At 43.9% G+C, this 20,251-nt stretch overlaps 1 long non-coding RNA gene across 1 annotated transcript in view; it reads right to left on the bottom strand.

Annotated features, from left to right (window-relative positions):
* Window positions 1–20,251, bottom strand: part of LOC124623177 — a 333,982-nt gene that overhangs the window by 229,144 nt on the left and 84,587 nt on the right. Inside the window, exon 2 of the long non-coding RNA XR_006980678.1 lies at window positions 2,641–2,689. This is a non-coding gene — a long non-coding RNA (uncharacterized LOC124623177). The remainder of the gene's footprint in view (window positions 1–2,640; window positions 2,690–20,251) is intronic.

The following is a 20,251-nucleotide window of genomic DNA, read 5'->3' on the forward strand; positions in this document are numbered from 1 at the left end:
GGCAGCACGTTGCAAAGCACACACTACCGTTCCTGGCGCTCACACATCCGTTTGAGAATCATGTCCTGCTTTCTGCAATGTCGAGGGGATCACCATGATTCACGGTGAATCCAGTGCAATTATTCCAGAATGAGATTTTCACTCTGCAGCGTAGTGTGCGCTGATATGAAACTTCCTGGCAGATTAAAACTGTGTGTCGGACCGAGACTCGAACTCAGGATTTTTGCTTTTCGCGTGCAAGTGCTCTACCAACTGAGCTACCCAAGCACGACTCACGACCCATCCTCACAAATTTGGAAGGTAGAAGACGAGGTACTGGCAGAAGTAAAACTCTGAGGACGGGTCGTGAGTCGTGCTTGGGTAGCTCAGTTGGTACAGCACCTGCCCGCGAAAGGCAAAGGTCCCGAGTTCGAGTCTCGGTCCGGCACACGGTTTTAATCTGCCAGGAAGTTTCAGAGTAATTATTGTCTTTGAATAAAAGTGCCATTTGTCTTCGTGTTCAGCTTATTTATTTCAGTTACCTTATGTAGTAAACTTATCAGCTCTTCCTATGTATGGTCCAAGATTCATCGAGCTATGTTACTTAGTAGTGTCACGTCATGCAGAAGTTGGTTGCGTCCTTGAGTTTCACACACCAGCGTAAAACAATCAAAATCATCTTCCATGCTCAGGTCACGTTCTCCTGCGAGTCTTGACACCCTGCCGTTATGTCTTGAGCCTTTCGATCAAAGCGTCTTTTCAGTTGACAGAGGCTCTCTACGTCTCCTAGATTCTTTTGCGATTCTAAATCCCTGGTAATTGTGTAGCATCTCCCTGATTTTATCTCAGTTTCCTACTGTTTTTCCTGGAATTCATACTTATTGTAGACCTTATCCGTATTCTTGAAAACATATCAATTTTATTTTCTTTAATGTTGGAATTTTCCAGATCCTTTGAATCATCTTGTATATGTTCATTCTGTACATATGCTTGTAGTATAGCGGCCTTCTGATTCTAACTGATGATTTCATTTGCTCTTGCACAGCTCTTAGTTAGATCTTAATCCCCGTCAACACATCTGTTGCCCACATAGTTGCATCAATACCCTGCATTCATCTGTCACAACTGGCTGAGTAAACCTCTTCGTGCTCATAGTTGCTGTCTCTGATATATACAACATGATCCTTCTATTCTAATTAGGCTCCTATAACGTTGTAAGTTATTTATTTATTTTGTTAATTCGAGGAAAAACTTAGAGAGTCACGATTTTCCGATCGCTTTAGAGACAGAACATTTGACCAGTTCGGCGGGATTGCGGGAGGCAGGGTATATAACCAATGCAGCTGTAAGCTAGGAACCTTTCCAGCGTTAACTTCAAGAAACCATACGCAATTTGAATAGATGTGAGCGGACGAGGACCCGAAGTATTAAAACACGAAAAATTCCTTGCTGCAGCATTTATTGCATATAATGAGGAATATTAAAAAGGTCACGAAGTACATCAACTTAAGTTCTTACTTTGGTGCTTATCTCCAAATAGTGTTACATTAGCAGCTTCAAGCAAGTGAAACAGATACCGTTTTATTAAATATGTATTTTATTAGTATTTGTTCTCTTTGTCCTTTAAATTAATTCATCTTATAAAAATATAGCTCCTTTTCATCTTCAATCAAACATGTTTAATACCAGCTGCAGCACCGTTTGTGGGTTTTCTACGGTTTATTCTGATATTGGTAACATTTGTAAGCGCTATTAACGTTAATTTCACAATCGATCACGAAGGCATTATTGACGATGTCACAGCAGTGGCAAAAGGTATTTGTCTGTTGATGGAGAAAAATTGTATCTTTCTTATCTCCAACAAATCTTTAAGTGAGTACCGCGAAGCTGTGAGACCAGTTGCAGGTATTCAAGATGGTTTGAATTATGTCCCAGTTCTTAATGTTTGCTGCGAGAATTCGACGTGCCACTGAGTAGCTATGGAAGAAATTATACAGATTTCTTTCTCGGTTGAGGCCTTTGCAAACATTCAAATGAACGCAATATTTTGCGCCAATAAATGTTGTGCAGAACATGAAACACATAGATGTACTCGTATTTCGTGGAAAACTATCTTACAATAGCATGGACATAAAGCAATATCTGCAGCGTGGTTTTTAATAACAGTGCTGTGAACGATTTTAATGAACATACGGTTTTTAGTATCCTATATCAACAAAACATTGAAACTCTGCTGAACACTCAGTTTTCACATTAGACAAAACTCAAATTTAACTCCTGATAAAATATTAACGACCTATTACCCCTATAGGGCAAAAGCCTGCCGATGAGTAGGTCATCTCTTCAACCATTAGTTATGAAACAACAACAATCAAGAACTTCCACTGTTGCCTCAGTTCATCAAACAAGACAATCTGTTTACAATTGTTTCCATATCGAAAATAAAAAAATGGTTCAAATGGCACTGAGCACTATGGGACTCAACTTCTGAGGTCATCAGTCCCCTAGAACTTAGAACTACTTAAACCTAACTAACCTAAGGACATCACACACATCCATGCCCGAGGCAGGATTCGAACCTGCGACCGTAGCGGTCTCGCGGTTCCAGACATATCGAAAATAAAATGCTGAGAAGTTTGAACTTACAGTTGGCCTACTCACCTCCCGGCTTAGCTCATCTTGTGCAGCCAGCACGTAGAGACACATTCCCCTGAAACAAAAGTAAGCAAATGCTATGATATAAATTGTTACATATTTTCCTGCAGTTATGGTTCATTAATTCTAACATCTGCTATGGATGAAATCACTTAGAGGAACGATTTCTGCATGTTGATGTACAGCACTTCGCAAGCAAAAAACAAAATAGGTAATAGAGAGGATGACGGAGGTGGAATAAGATAGAAGTGTCAAGCGAGTGGAACTTGAAATAATTAAATTAGTTGCAGTTACAGACAAAAATTAAAAACTTGTTAAGGTCTGCCATTATTTGGGTTAGCAGGTTTATATTTGTGCAATATCTTCCTCTTTTACCTTTTACTTGGCCTTTACCCCACATCTTCATAGAGTTAATATTAATCTGGATCGACCAGCCGCCAGGCCTTCCCAAGGCCCCCCCCCCCCCTGCCCCCCGCTACACCCTTTCCCGCTATGGCATTCGTCTACCCCATCTGTCTGCATCCAGTGTAAGCTATGTGAAATATGAGAACGTTTTCGAAATGTTTGCGTATCGTGTAACAGAGGCGGGTCTAGGGTACCAGCCCAGTATTCACCTAATTAGATGTGATAAACAGCCTAAAAACCACATCCAGTCTGGGCGGCACAATGGTCCTCGTTGTTAACGTGCAGGGTGGATTCGATGTAGGGTCGGCGTGACCCAAGCGCCCCCCCCCCTCCCCCAGACCCTACCCCCTCCCCACCCAACTTTCGGATATCTTGTGTGGGCTGTACTCAAGCATTTGCTACATATGAAGAAGCTGTCTCGTCCCGGCTGATGACTGTCTCATCTGACAAGATGGCACTCCAAAGCCAACAAAGATTACAGCGTGAATTTTTCCCTCCTTCCTTCCTTCTTTTTTGACGATGGGAAAAAAATTGAGAGGTAATTAAATCTGAGCGAGGAGAAGTAAGAATCTTAATGCTGAAATAACTAGTGGAGCGCTCCTTAAAATATTCTTGGAGTATATCTTGTAATTACGACCAAAAATACAGCAACATATTTAAATATAAACAAAAAACAAACACCGTCAGACGTCAGAACAAGCCATGAAGGCCCAACGATACCGACCGGCCTCGTGTCATTTTAAGGCTTTAGGTATAACTGGATGGGTATACGGAGGAACATGTCCTCAGCACACCACTCAACTGGCCGTTGTCAGTTTTCGTGACCGGTGCCGCTACTTCTCAGTCAAGCAGCTCCTCAATTGGGCTCACAGGGATTGAATGCACCCCACTTGCCAACAGCACTCGGCAAACCCGTACGGTGACCCATCCAAGTGCTAGTCAACCCTGACAGTGCTAAAATTCAGTGATCTGACGGAAACCGGTGTTACCACTGTGGCAAGGCCGCAGGCCATATATTGGAATAAAAGCATATGTAAAAGATGTTGCTATTACAGTTGAATTGTTTTCAGAAACGTTCTGATCCACGAGATCTTAATCAAAACTCCCAGACATTTTCAGCAATACTGTAAACGTGTAGTCGGGGCTGCAATAAAAAAATAGAATTTTTGCACTCTTTTAATTTATTACCCACTTGTGGTGATTTCAGTGGTATTTTTAATTTAATAGGGATGAAAATAAATATAGATTGTCTAAAGGGGAAATATCGACTAATGAGTGAAGTAGCAGTATTACTCTGAATAATACACGCTGTTGTTTTTTATTTCTTTCGTTCGCAGTTTTATAGAAATCAAATTCAAAAACACAATTCTTTACTCCGCGAAACAGACTTTCGAGTGAGGTCTAAAGATACTCTGTAATTGTGGACTTTGTAAGCGGAAGTATTGTAATACACACAACAAAAAAAGTTTTGCATCAGGCCAGTTCCCAGAACTCCTGAAAAAATACGTTGACTGTGGATATTGTATCACAGGCAGTGTCCCTTTGAACGTTCAGAGATGTCACTAAGCGCGCCCAAAGGTGTAAATAAGCATGTATGAGCAGCGCATATTAAACGGAGGGGGTCCGACAGCCAACCAGTTCCAGTCATTCCACCAGGAAGGAGGTACACGGCTCGTGTCGTCTCAACCATGCCTAGACGGTCAACACTGCGGTTCGATCAAGTCCGCATTGTTACTTTCTGTCAGGAAGAGCTCTTAACAACGGAAGTGTCCAGGCATCTCGGTCTGAACCAAAGCGATGTTGTTCGGACATGGAGGAGATACAGAGAGACAGGAACTGTCGATGACATGCCTCGCTCAGGCCGCCCAAGGGCTATTACTGCAGTGGATGACCGCTACCTACGGAGGCTCGGAGGAACCCTGACAACAACGCCACCATGTTAAATAATGCTTGTCTTGCAGCCCCAGGACGTCGTGTTACGACTCACACTGTGCGCAATAGGCTGTATCATCCGCAACTTCACTACCCATGTCCATGGCAAGGTCCATCTTTGCAACCACGACACCATGCAGCGCGGTACAGGTGGGCCCAACAACATGCTGAATGCGCCGCTCAGGATTGGCATCACGTTCTCTTCACCGACGATTGTCGCATATATTTTCAACCAGACAACCGTCGGAGACGTGTTTGGAGGCAACCCGGTGAGGCTGAACGCCTAAGACACACTGTCCAGCGAGTGCAGCAGGGTGGAGGTTCCCTGTTGTTTTGGTGTGGCATTCTGTGGGGCTGACGTACGCCACTGGTGGACATGGAAGGCGCCGTAATGGCTGTACGATACGTGAATGCCATCCTCCGACCCATAGTGCAACCATATCGGCAGCATGTTGGCGAGCCATTCTTCTTCATGGACGATAATTCACGTGCGCATCTTGTGAATGACTTCCTTTAGGATAACGACATCTCTCGACTAGAGTGGCTAACATGTTCTCCAGACATGAACCCAATCGAACATGCCTGGGATGGATTGCAAAGGACTCTTTATGGACGACGTGACCCACCAACCACTATGAGGGATCTACGCCGAGTCGCTGTTGAGGAGTGGGACAACCTGGACCAACAGTGTCTTGATGAACTTGTGGATAGTACGCTACGACGGCTACAGGCGCGCATCAGTGCAAGAAGACGTGCTACTGGGTATTAGAGTTACCGGTATGTACAGCAATCTGGAGCACCACCTCTGAAGGTCACGCTGTATGGTGGTACAACATGCAATGTGTGGTTTTCACGGGCAATAAAAAGGTCGGAAATGATGTTTATGATGATCTCTATTCCAATTTTCTGTACAGGTTCCGAACCTCTCGAAACCGAGGTGGTGCAAAACTGTTTTTGATGTGTGTATTATTAAAAGAGTACATCACTAATCACTAACAGATGATGCTTCTTAAACAATAGGCGCCAGGACATCCAAGGATATTGCCGCTGCTAAGTACTTTTATTCATTGCTATACTCCATTCAAAATTACTTTAACATTGGCAACTGGGAAAGATGTAGTGAGGGGAAGCTCACGCGGGACTCAGGACACAAATTCGGCCAGTCGACAGCAAGCGACCACTGTTGTCAAATCTTCTTCCCCACCACAACAACACTTGCCTCTTGCACTACGCTTTAGGTACCTTGTTACGCTGTGGGGTCGTTCTTTGCGAATCTGGATTTTCTTTCGTTTCTATTCTTAATTTCTGGCATTAATATTTTATCTGTTGTTGCTATTGTTTCCTATGTGATACTGACCAATGTCGAAACCAAGCTGATCAAATGTAGAATGGAAATGTAAGACTTTTAAGTGCAACTTTTTCAAAAACGTGTTTTCCGTTGAAAGGTGGCTACACTGGGTCACAGCGCCAGAGATTGCGCCAAAGATTATTATTCCGCCGCCTCCACTGGTGCAGTAGTAGTTCAGAGGTTGCCGTGGGCAGTACTTGTTGAGAGAATGTCGAGAGCAATACTAGTTCAGAGGATGTCGAGTGCAGCTGTTCTTCTGTTGGGCGAGAGAGTAGATGCTGTTCGGTTGGTGTAATGTATAGATGGAAGATGTTGCAATGATCACAGTGTATTTTTCGTCACTGTATAATGAGGTAAAAAAAATTATTTCACATTTCTTTAATGACAGTGCCTCTTGGTCACAGGTTCAGTCAACAAAGCATCTGGCTCGTGTTCATGTATTAGACTTGCAATTCTGGCTTCTCTGTGCAATTATAGTATTTCTGGTTTTTCAATTAGTTCATTGTAAATGGTGTTTGAAATATCTTGTCATATTGAGGAAGAAACGTGCCAGATACATGTACGCTGAATCACACTACCACAAACAGTTACACTTGTGCTTTGTTGTTTCGTAGCTTTTATAGTTGCAGGGGACTTAATTAATCAATTGTGTTAACGGAAATTTCTTGTCTTTATGCAGGGTTCGTAACCGGACATTTTAATTAAGCCCCCATGCACCGTGCTACTGCGTTGTCGGTAACCAGTTGCACATCCTTAGACTTGATCCAGATGCCAAACTATAGAGAAAGTCCAGATTCCCTCCAGATTCCCAAAGTTTAAAAGATACCAGAAGTGGTTTTTGTTCATTACAGTTCCACTAAATGGTTCAAATGGCTCTGAGCACTATGCGACTTAACTTCTGAGGTCATCAGTCGCCTATAACATAGAACTAATTAAACCTAACGAACCTAAGGACATCACATACATCCATGCCCGAGGCAGAATTCGAACCTGCGACCGTAGCGGTCGCTCGGCTCCAGACAGTAGCGCCTAGAACCGCACGGCCACTCCGACCGGCACAGTTCCACTAATTAAAAGTTAATGCTTCACTTCTGTTCATACATTGTCACAAAAATTTTCACTTAGAACGAAAACATTCTTACTGCTACTTTACGGAGAACTGAGGTTTTTTGAGACCATGTATACGTAAAATACAAGGTGATTGTTATGTAGAAGAAAACAATCGCTATTAATAACGCTGTTTATTTACACAAATAGAGCCGTTACCGATTTCGAACCGACAAGCTCATCTTCAGACTGCTGTTCGCATTCATATTACTTTCGTTGTTGACATTAGTTGTTGGAAAAAATAGCAACAGCTCATGTAAACTACAACAGATGTAATATAAACGTCAACAGTTGCCTGAAGTTAACCTGTCTGTTACATACGAGTAATGGAGCTCCGTGTAAGTAAATATTGTTATTAACAGTTACAACTGGAAATAAAGATAGACCAACTAGTGCAATAAGGACAGGAGGTGAGCCATTGTAGAAGACGGGAAGTATCACGTACTTGGAGGTGAACTGTTGAAGAAGACGGGAAGTGCTATAGAGGAGAATGGAAGAAATGGAAAAGTGATCAGCAAACGTGGCCGACAGGCAGAATCATTCGTGCGAAGTGTTAGGAACCTGGTTTGCAACAAAGATGTCACAAAAAAAGCAATTAAGTGATATACAAAAGTTACATTTCAATACTGACCTAGCATATGAAACGTGGGTAATGAAGAAAAGAGATGTAAGCAGACAACAGGCATGGGAAATGAAGTTCCTCAGAAGAAGGGTTTGAGCAACAAAGAGAGATACGATGAGGAATTAAAGGGTAAGGGAAATACTGAAAGAGGAACCCTTGCAGAGAAGGATAAAAACATCAAGGCGAAGATGGTATTGGCACGTTAAGAAAATGATAAAGAAGATACACGAAATGAAGATTCGAACCAAGAGGAAGACTAAGGGATGCACGGCTGAAGGTTTGCAGGAGTGTGTTGAAAAAAGAGGCGAGGATTGGAAAAGAGTGAACACAGAAATATGGTGAGACCTATGTTCCTAACAGACCCAGCCTTGGACTAGAAATGGTTCAAGATGATGTTGTTGTTGATGATGATGATGATGACGATTAATCGTGGCTGGTTGCTTTTTTCTTCTTTTGCAGAATCAACTTGTAAAAACTTTCTTATTGGTACGTATAACCAGTTAGGTTCCTGGTACAACATCTAGAACGTTCTTAATGAAGTATTTATTTTCTTAATTATTTCCTTTGTGGAGGTGTGGTGACCAGCATAATTCTGTGATATCAGAATACCTTCGCAACGTTTTTGGATACAGCTCAGTTATGTACAAACAGAGATATATTGTTTTTCTATTCTCCCTACAAATGTGAGATTTTCCATTTCCGTTCTTCAAATGTTCTCCAGCTGGAAAGTTTGACGTTGCTCTCTTGGCCAGGGGATTGGCGTGCAAGGTCAGTTGAGAGGAATGGTTTGCACGCTACGCGCCCACACCGTCAACAGTTGTTCTCTACAATGCTCCCAGCTACTCTGTTGTTAACGAGTGAATGCGGTGTTGGAGTAAGAAAATGAGCTGGGAAAGAACAGGCACGTTAAATTATCCCCGAGTTGAGACAGTCTTAAAAGGTGCTAATGGGTATCCCGAGTTCTTTTCAGTTAGTTCTACCAGTAGTGGTATACAGTGGTGTTCAGTTCATAATTTACGTTATTGAGAAGCCTGAAGTAAACAGCGAATAAAATAATAGATCACGTAAGGTTCCTGTGCTAACAAAAGACTCCGTGGAACCGCAGTTCCACTCTCTTTTCTAATGCTAAAAGGGTTCGACGACGAAAGAGTGCCGCTTGCATCAAACAGGCCGGATGCCGATACCGGTATTGTGTTAGAAACTCATTCTCACTCCCCCTCTTTGTCGAGCGCATTACGAAGACACTCCAGAGGTCTATAAAACGCGCATACAAATCGAAGAGGCGGAATTCTGCTGTGAAACAATTGCGATTTCATACGGCGCAAGGAAGCGAGCGGAACACGTCGCTAGAACCAGCAGACAAGCATTCTGCCTCGCCTCAGGTCCTCGCTCCCTTTCACTTTCTCACAAAACCCTTTCAGTGCGGCCCTGTCGTTCGCAAGGCGAGCTTTCTCTGCCGCGGAAAGCGACGAACGGGCACTGAGGTAATGCGAGACTTACCATGGAGGAAGACACATTCATGGCAAAAGGAACAGATAAAGCTTGGGAAAGAGGAGGGCGAACTCAATGCTCGAGTCCAATGCTGCTTTTCACAGCGATAGCCTGAATTCGGATGGTAAATATTACATTTTGTCGGTAGTTCCTACGTTACTTACTTGTCTGTAACCTGTCCTTCCTCTCTGCTCATTGTTATGAATCAGCCGGCGAGAGAGACACATTGCGAGGACATGTGGTCTAGTGATTCAATGACAATGTGTCGATTCTCTTCATTTCCAATGAGGACAGCGTGTGTGAGTTCATTGCATTAGTATCATCGCCTTTCTTCCTCGTATGCTGTGGAATACATTCTTCATTGTACTACTTAATAATATTGGCTACTATCAATTTACAGTGTAGAATTTTTAAACTAATAACATGTTACAAACACTATTTTTTTTCCATTTGTGGAAAGGGATACTTCACCGTTGGTGACATTTGGAAGAGACCAGTCGAACTATGTCTAGCATGTTTACCACCAAATGGAACTGCTACACAATATGGATCTTACATTATGTTACCGAATAAAAAGAAAAAAGAAGATACACATTTCACACCTGTTAACTTTTGTCTTACAGGTTACAGATAAGCTCCACTGTTTTCATTAATGCTGAGAACTAATTTGGAATAAGATATTATTAACTAGCTATTCTTTCCTCGTGTCTTCTAAATGATCCTAATAGGTTATGTGTATCTCGTAAAATACAACTGCTTATATATTGCTGAGCTCATAGTATTTAAGTATTTGCTTTATCCCGTGAAGGATACTATTCATGTTTTACTTATGTAGTTCCTATGGAAATAATTACGCTGATTAGCGTTTTGGTGTGTGTCAAGCAACTGTGAGGCAACTATCATTTTTGTGGTCTGTAGAGTAAAATGTAATTAATTATAATTCTAATGGTTCGAATCAGTATTGTTATTTAAACATGACGATAATTAATCCCTTATTTTTCAGTTTGTTTAAATTAGTAACCATTTTTCGACAAAAAACAGAGCGGTCTGTCGCCTTTAAAGTTACAAAGGAACTATTATGATCTAAAGAGTGAAAGAAATAATTTTTCTTTCTTTTAACGAGAATGTGATCATAATTAACTGAAAATTTTTTATCTTTTCTTATCTGATTATTTCTTGAAGAAAACGTGCAGCCTATTGAACGGTTTACCAAAGCTCTTTCAAAACTATTTATGCCATGACGAAATTTTTACAGAATGTCACAAGAAACAATCTGTGTAATTATCATTTAACTTCGAATCACTCTGAACCCTGATGTCTCACTTTCTTATGCGAGCTGGCGCAACATAGAATGGTGAGTAAATGTAGCCGAACTCTCATTGCATCACGAGATTCCGCAAAAAAGATGTTGTATAGTTTCTCTTTAAAAGAAAAAGAGTGAGTACTTTACCATAGCCTTAACTTAAGTTTCCTTTAAAACGGTAGTACGGGATTTTAGGTCCTGGCCGCGCGGTTTGAGGAGCCTTGTCACGGATTGCGCGGCCCCTCCCGCCGGAGGTTCGAGTCCCCCCTCGGGCATGGGTGTATGTGTTGTTCTCAGTATAAGTTTGTTTAAATTAGTGCAAGTAGTGTGTGAGTCTAGGGACCGATGACCTCAGCAGTTTGGGTCCTTAGGATTTAACACACACCTGAACACTTATTATTCCCTGACAATTTTATGTCGCCAGCAGTGCCGTTAAGTTGCATATGGCTAGCAAAGTCCAGGTTTTTTGCAGTTCAAATGGCAGACCAAAGGAAACGAACATCGTTTAAAAATAACACTCAGGGCAAAGTAAGAGTGGTTCTGCTGTATGAGTGTAAAAAGTATTTAAATAACATTAAAAAAATTGTCCGACTCATTGTGAAACGTTTCTAATTACCGTTTGGGAATCGTAAGGGTGGTTCGCGACATCAGCTAAAGCGACCGTCTGATACAAGCGACGTCTCGATTTGTCTTTCACAGCCGTGCCTTGCAAGAAGCAGTTCAATGGTTAAGCCACACACAGGATGAGTACGGAGTGAGGAAACAAGTTACAAACGGTGATTCCTGACAGTAACGGGAATAAAAAAGTTCATGTGTCCCGAAATGGAAGGTGAGTCTGCAGTGAAGCAATTAGTACATTACATTACACATTACGTGGTATTAATTTCTTCCACCTTACAAAAAAGTTAGTGACCGCCATTGGATGCAATGCAAGCGTCCACACGTCACATCATGGACTGCTCACCATTGCGAACGCCGAGGCTGCTGCCGTATAGCATCACATGCTACACGGAGATGTTGTTCGAGGGTCTCTATATCAGTGACTGGTTCGGTACACAAATAATTTTTCCGATGCCCTCACAAGTAAAAAATCGAGATTTAAGTACGGTGATAGAGGTGGCTAGGCACAAGCACCTCCTCGTCCTAACTATTTCCTGGGGAAGATGTTTTTGAGGTCTTGGCGAGCAATGATTCGGAAATGGGGTAGTACTCCATTATGCATCAGCCACATTACCTGTCGTATTACGAAAAAACACAGTCTCCTGCACGTGAGTCACATGCAACAACGCTAACAAGTGCTTTATTCTACCTCCGAGCGTATTTAGATATAAAATTTTGTTCAATGTCCTGTCAGAAATCAACTCCTGAAGTTTTTCCAGTTACTTAATATCACGTTGTACGTTTTCTGACTTTTCTGAGGCATTATTTTCTGTTTTATGCGTATTTAGTGTTTCTGTATGTTAGTTATTGTCATTGTATTCTTGCGACAGCGTCATGTGTCATGGTAGTGAGTACAATTTGCTATCGCTTATAACGAAGGTACAGACCCAAAGTAACTGCCAATCGTACACACCAGCAGACTGTAACGGTTTTGCTTGATTTTACATTGACCTTGAGACGAAACACAACCACTACAGGTTGCTAGAGCGAACGAAATACACTCCTGGAAATGGAAAAAAGAACACATTGACACCGGTGTGTCAGACCCACCATACTTGCTCCGGACACTGCGAGAGGGCTGTACAAGCAATGATCACACGCACGGCACAGCGGACACACCAGGAACCGCGGTGTTGGCCGTCGAATGGCGCTAGCTGCGCAGCATTTGTGCACCGCCGCCGTCAGTGTCAGCCAGTTTGCCGTGGCATACGGAGCTCCATCGCAGTCTTTAACACTGGTAGCATGCCGCGACAGCGTGGACGTGAACCGTATGTGCAGTTGACGGACTTTGAGCGAGGGCGTATAGTGGGCATGCGGGAGGCCGGGTCGACGTACCGCCGAATTGCTCAACACGTGGGGCGTGAGGTCTCCACAGTACATCGAAGTTGTCGCCAGTGGTCGGCGGAAGGTGCACGTGCCCGTCGACCTGGGACCGGACCGCAGCGACGCACGGATGCACGCCAAGACCGTAGGATCCTACGCAGTGCCGTAGGGGACCGCACCGCCACTTCCCAGCAAATTAGGGACACTGTTGCTCCTGGGGTATCGGCGAGGACCATTCGCAACCGTCTCCATGAAGCTGGGCTACGGTCCCGCACACCGTTAGGCCGTCTTCCGCTCACGCCCCAACATCGTGCAGCCCGCCTCCAGTGGTGTCGCGACAGGCGTGAATGGAGGGACGAATGGAGACGTGTCGTCTTCAGCGATGAGAGTCGCTTCTGCCTTGGTGCCAATGATGGTCGTATGCGTGTTTGGCGCCGTGCAGGTGAGCGCCACAATCAGGACTGCATACGACCGAGGCACACAGGGCCAACACCCGGCATCATGGTGTGGGGAGCGATCTCCTACACTGGCCGTACACCACTGGTGATCGTCGAGGGGACACTGAATAGTGCACGGTACATCCAAACCGTCATCGAACCCATCGTTCTACCATTCCTAGACCGGCAAGGGAACTTGCTGTTCCAACAGGACAATGCACGTCCGCATGTATCCCGTGCCACCCAACGTGCTCTAGAAGGTGTAAGTCAACTACCCTGGCCAGCAAGATCTCCGGATCTGTCCCCCATTGAGCATGTTTGGGACTGGATGAAGCGTCGTCTCACGCGGTCTGCACGTCCAGCACGAACGCTGGTCCAACTGAGGCGCCAGGTGGAAATGGCATGGCAAGCCGTTCCACAGGACTACATCCAGCATCTCTACGATCGTCTCCATGGAAGAATAGCAACCTGCATTGCTGCGAAAGGTGGATATACACTGTACTAGTGCCGACATTGTGCATGCTCTGTTGCCTGTTAGTATGTGCCTGTGGTTCTGTCAGTGTGATCATGTGATGTATCTGACCCCAGGAATGTGTCAATAAAGTTTCTTCTTCCTGGGACAATGAATTCACGGTGTTCTTATTTCAATTTCCAGGAGTGTAGGTGTTACCCTTTGGACTTCGTTAATGGTTGCGTTTCAGCAAAACCACCATATGAATGTAAACCAAAAGTTAAAGAGACAGTCGAGATTGCTAAACGCCCGAACAGTACTATTAATGATGAGGTCTTTAAAATACCGGCGGCATGGCTACCTGGCCTCAGTTCTACAGCGGACGTTGTCTGCGTATGCAAAAGTAAACTCAAACAAGGTGCCACTTGGTGAACGCTTCCAGCAGTCACGGAAACGGGATTCAACAGCTAATGAACGACATAAATCACGAAAAATCATGAAATACTGCAATCAGTGCAAGTTTCACAGAGCACCCAAGTGAGTAGTTAGTTCCCGGAAGAAGGCCTCAGCAAGAAGACTGGAACGTCGGATCGGAAAATTTTGCAAGTGCGACAAAGTAACGTTATCGATATCGGCCGCGAAGGCCTACGTACTTTTATATAAAGTTAAATGTTGCCATTACTTTAACCTGTCGCAGAGATTGACAGCTAATTGTAAATGCAAATAAATGTGAGCTGTGGAGGACAAAACGTAGAAATGTAACCATTGTTTCACGTATATAATCGGGGGAAAGGAAAATGATGTTTCACGTATATAATCGGGGTAAAGGAAACTGGAAAGTTTCAGTTCACGGAAAGGTATAGAAAAATCGCGAAAGATGTTGTTTATGAGATTACTGTACTTTGTATATAGTTATCTACGTCGTGAAATCACCCAGAAACTATTCCACTGTTAGGGTACTGCATGTCGTAGATCAGAAAAAAAAATGGTTCAAATGGCTCTAAGCACTATGGGACTTAACATCTGAGGTCATCAGTCCCCTAGACTTAGAACTACTTAAACCTAACTAACCTAAGGACATCACACACATCCATGCCCGAGGCAAGATTAGAACCTGCGACCGTAACAGCAGCGCGGTTCCGGACTGAAGCGTCTAGAACCGCTCGCCCACCGCGGCCGGCTGATCAGAACATGTACGAGGTGTCGCTAGAAAAAAACCGGACTAGTACTGGTGAAACAATAAAACGAATGCAATAAGGCTGAAAGTCGCGTGGCCTGTCACGTGACTCTCGCTCCGCCTACTGCTCGAGTTTCATCTGCCTCCTGCACTCAGTCTGCCCGTGGCGTCTGTTTTAAGTAGTTGACGTTTCGTCTGTGCGTCGGAAAATGTTGAGTGTACAGAAAGAACACCGTGTTAACATCAAATTTTGTTTCAAACTAGGAAAATCTGCAAGTGAAACGTTTGTAATGTTACAACAAGTGTACGGCGATGATTGTTTATCGCGAACGCAAGTGTTTGAGTGGTTTAAACGATTTAAAGATGGCCGCGAAGACACCAGTGATGACACTCGCACTGGCAGATCATTGTCAGCAAAAACTGATGCAAACATTGAAAAAATCGGTAAACTTGTTCGACAAGATCGCCGTTTAACAATCAGAGGGACAAACAGTGAATCAGCATTACTACATTAGCGTCCTGGCTACCCTACGTGAGCGAGTACGGAGAAAACGGAACGATTTGTGGAGAAAAAAGTCATGGATCCTTTACCAAGACAATGGCCCAGCTTACAGTGCGTTGTCAGTGAAGACGTTTTTGGCAAAACACATTCCCATCTTAGATCATCCACCCTACTCACCTGATTTGGCCCCCTGTGACTTTTTTCTTTTCCCTAAAGTCAAGTCAGCTTTGAAAGGAACTAGATTTGAGACTGTTGAAGCAGTAAAAGAAAAAGCGACGGAAGTAATGTATGGACTTACCGAAAATGATCTGTAGCATTGCTATGAACAGTGGAAAATTCGTATGGAGCGGTGTAGAGACTGAGGAGGAGAGTACATTGAAGGAGATAACATGAAATTGTAAATAATTGTAAATAAATGTTTTTTCCAGCATCAGTCCGGTTTTTTTCTAGCCGCACCTCGTATGATGACCCTTACGAAAACTGAATCACAAATGTGGAAGTGCAGAATGGTGAACCTAGACCGCCGATTAATGTTTTCTACATTGAACTGTTATGTAATTTCCCCTACGTCATAATTTAGGGAGGAGATCATAGATAACACATCGTCTCAAAACCTGTATCATGTTCGTCACAGTGCTACCTAACATGGAGTGGTCAGCTGTTAAACTAACTTTTGCCCTCTTGCCGTAATATAAAATATATTCAGTTAAAATATGGCGTAAAGAAAGTTTCTGGGTCCTATTTGTGAATAAGAAACTACGAGAATGCACCAGAGAAAATGGCCTATACAGAGGCGAGTTAACAGGATTTACTTTCTCCTCACTGACCGGAAAGAACTACGTCACAGTCGAGCAGTTGACTTGACCACCCACAGTTTGTTCTTCCGCCTTTCCAGGCAGTCCTCTTCCCAGTGATGCGCGATTCAGCTCTCCCCTAGGCAGGTAGCAGTGGGACAAGGAGCCTTATATTACACCACTGTACGTACAGTGCAGGCGTCTTTGGCTGCTGCATCCACCAGTTCCTTGTTCCATATTCCATTTATCCTGGTAACCAGCGGAAAGTCATACCGAGGAGTCACTGACAGTGATGCATTCACCTGGATTCTCGACGTTTAAGCTGTGACCGCATATCTCTTACGTCTGAGATCAACTCAAGGGGCGGCGAGATTTTTAATCTGACAACAAGTTTCAAAAAAAATTTTTTAAAGGAGATCTCAGGCGGAATTGCCAGCTTTATTCTGACATTATCACACTGTGGACTGTACCATCAGCTATAAACAGGGTGAACCATCTAAAAATTGCACCGCCAAATTGCGGAAATGGAAAGTGCTACTGATGTGCGGTTTTCACAGAATGGATAATCAGGGGCTGAAATCGACTGCCAATCAACAGACTTATCGTTAGCCAGTCAACAGATCGTTGTAATACTTTGAAAATGCATTTATTGCGCAAACACGTAACTTTTTAATTGGAAAAATACCTACTGACATTAACCAACTAAAAAAAAGCACTCCGTGTTCAGGCCACGAGTGGCCTACCGGGACCATCCGACCGCCGTGTCATCCTCAGAGGAGGATGCGGATAGGAGGGCGTGGGGTCAGCACACCGCTCTCCCGGTCTTTATGATGGTATTCTTGACCGAAGGCGCTACTATTCGGTCGAGCAGCTCCTCAATTGGCATCACGAGGCTGAGTGCACCCCGAAACATAGCAACAGCTCATTGCGGCCTGGATGGTCACCCATCCAAGTGCCGACCACGGCCGAGAGCGCTTAACCTCGGTGATCTCACGGGAACCGGTGTATCCACTGCGGCAAGACCGTATTAACAAACTAAAAGCAGGGTAAATTAGAAAGTCAGTGGTGTTTTTTGCAGGATTCTAGTGCGGATCGTTTACGGGATATTGTAATTTGAAACACATCTGTGCAATCCAACCTGCGTAGTCACTAAGTACGATGTGTTTTGTTTGCTTACAGCTGTAAGTTGTATGTTCCTTGAGCGCATTGTGACTTGGTAGTCAGTTAGTGCCTGGCACTTTAAGCAGCAGCTCTTGAATGGACGACGGGATTTACCATTGCTCATGTTGTGTGGAGAATGTGGGAATAATGCAATTCGTTCTTGTACATAGAATACGGCAGGATATCACAACAGACGTCGCAAATTTTTTATCAACATCTACAACCGGTTACGTAAAAATGGTAGAGTAACAGCTACACAACGTAACAGAAGGAAACAACTGACGACGAAGAGGGGGAAATTAACGTCCTTGCTGCTGTTGCAGTTCATCCGCACATTAGCTCACGCGCAATGGCACGAGGAAGCGGCGTGAGTTAGGCAAGTGTCCTACACACTCTCCATCCCTATCACATATCTCTCCATCAAGATCTGCACGGAAACGAATGTGAAAATAGTGTTAGCTTCTGTACCTGGGCATTAATACAGAATACTCCAAATCTATCATGTATCTTGTTTAGCGATAAGCCACATACACCAATCATGGTCAGGTAAACCGCCTAAACATACATTATTGGTCTGTTGCAATCCCTATTGGCTTTGTCAGGCGGACCGTCGGCGTCCAAGGAGTGTAAACGTCTGGTGTGGGATGGTGAACCATCAGCTCACAGGCCCATGTTTCATGGACGGAGTACCGAACGTGCACAAGTATCGGAGCCTCCTAACGTAACATCTTCCACGGATGCTAAGAGACGTACATCCGCAGACTAGGAGGAACCTGTGGTGCCAACAAGATGGCTGCCCAGTCCCCATGAAGAACTACAGCATGTCTTAACGAATTGTTTCCAAATCGTAGGACTGAACACAGAGAACCTGTGGCTTGGCGGAACCTTTGCCCGGGTTTGACGCCAGTAGACTTTTTCCTGTGGGGAAGGCTGAAAGACGTTGTCTGTAAGGAGATACCAGCTACAGCCTGATATGCAACGACGTATTGCGGCAGCTTACTCGGGAATCTCCGCTAAAATGCTAGCACGTGTGCAACAGTCGTTCCACACCAGGCTGGAAGCGAGTATCGCCACTGCCGGTTGTCATTCTAAACACAAACTGTGACGGTCAGTTGTATCGTTACTGGTCAGAATCCACATAACTAGTGTATGCACTTGTGTTGCTCTATAGCGTATGCTCACACATATATTGTACAACTGTCGGTGTTGGAACTTTTCAAAATACGATACTACGTAAACAACTCCCTCTACAATCTTGCAACATACACCATTGACGTTCTGATTTACCTTACTTTTTGCTTGTTAATTTCAACAGTCATGGTTCAATTACAAAGTGTATATTTGCCCAAAAATTCGATTTGTAAGAATTATGACAATCTGTTGATTGCCTAACAATACGAGCGGCAGACTGCCAATTCATTCTGTGAAACTCGCACATCGATAGCGCTTTCCATTTCCGTAATATTTGCGGGGCAAGTTCTATCTAGGTGATTCGCCCTGTACAGTCATTTGAGTTAAATCTCTGCGATTCGTAGCGGGGGTTCACTGCTCGTTCACAAAAGAAGTGAAGGCATACGAGAAGAGCTGGGAGTTGATAGCATCGTCGATAAAATAAGGAAATACAGGAAAAGCTGGTTACAAAATTTCTAGCGCACGCTTGAATATAGGGTAGGTAAGACAGTTTGGCAGTACAAACTGGTAACTCAAAGAGGATAGGGAACCTAGGAAAACGTGGCAGGACGAAAATATTGCTGGAATTCAGGCTTTTTTTCTCTGTACTGCAATGTAGCAGACAAATGGGGTTTCCTGAAATGAATAAAGCATACATTGAAGTTTTATTGCCGGCCGGTGTGGCCGTGCGGTTCTAGGGGCTTCAGTAGTTTCACGTTCTATGGGACTGACGACCTCAGATGTTAAGTCCCATAGTGCTCAGAGCTATTTGAACTTTTTGAAGTTTTTATTGTTATTTTTATTGAGAAATATTAATGTCTTCACTGTGTAATTGCTATTTTCCCGAGGCAGCTCTGAAAGGAGGTAGATCGACTGTTGTCGCTGTAACTCCGTTTGTTGTGATCACTGTTCCTTGTACGCGTAATTTTAGTTCATCGTAGGGATTTGAAAATTAAAAAAAAGGCGATATTACAGATATCGTGAAAAATGGCCATTTTTGGATCCAAATGTGTATATTCGGGCGAAACATACTTCGTTTATAAATTACACGTGCACAAGGAACTCTGAGTCCTGTCCACATTGTGTAAGGACCCACCGACAAGAAGCAACGCGAGCTGGAAAGTCGCTCGCGATAAGGGCTTGCACACTTTGTACATAACATAGGCACAAGTGTTCCCGACCGAGCGAGGTGGCGCAGTGGTTACCACATAGGACGATGGTTCAAATCCGCGTCCGGCCATCCTGATTTAGACTTTCTGTGATTTCCCTAAATCGCTTCAGGCAAATCTGGGATAGATCCTTTGAATGCCACGACCGACTTCCTTCCCCATCCTTCCCTAATCCGATGGGACCGATGACCTCGCTGTTTGGTCCCCTTCCTCAAATCAGCCAACCATCCAACCGCGTGTTCCTCATGTAGTATCCGCCATATGGCGGAGGACGAAACGCGTTCTGCTACAGCAGTACTTCTACACGGTCCGGCCATCACCTATGTTCGACGGGAACGCGATAACCACTCAGAGACAACAGATGGAAGCATAAGCGGTGGAGGATATATAAAACGAGTCGGGGGTTAACTGAAAACAGTACAGTCACTGTCGTAAGGCGGAAACGGGTAATTTATCTGACGTCCGAAAGGTCACGATTACTGGATTTCTGGCCAAGTGTGGAAGTATTTCCGAAACGGCTAATTTTGAAGATTATTGCCGTGATGTCGTGTTTAAAGCATGCCGT

The sequence above is a fragment of the Schistocerca americana genome, chromosome 7 (genome assembly GCF_021461395.2).
Source record: "Schistocerca americana isolate TAMUIC-IGC-003095 chromosome 7, iqSchAmer2.1, whole genome shotgun sequence".
Classification (NCBI taxonomy): domain Eukaryota; kingdom Metazoa; phylum Arthropoda; class Insecta; order Orthoptera; family Acrididae; genus Schistocerca; species Schistocerca americana.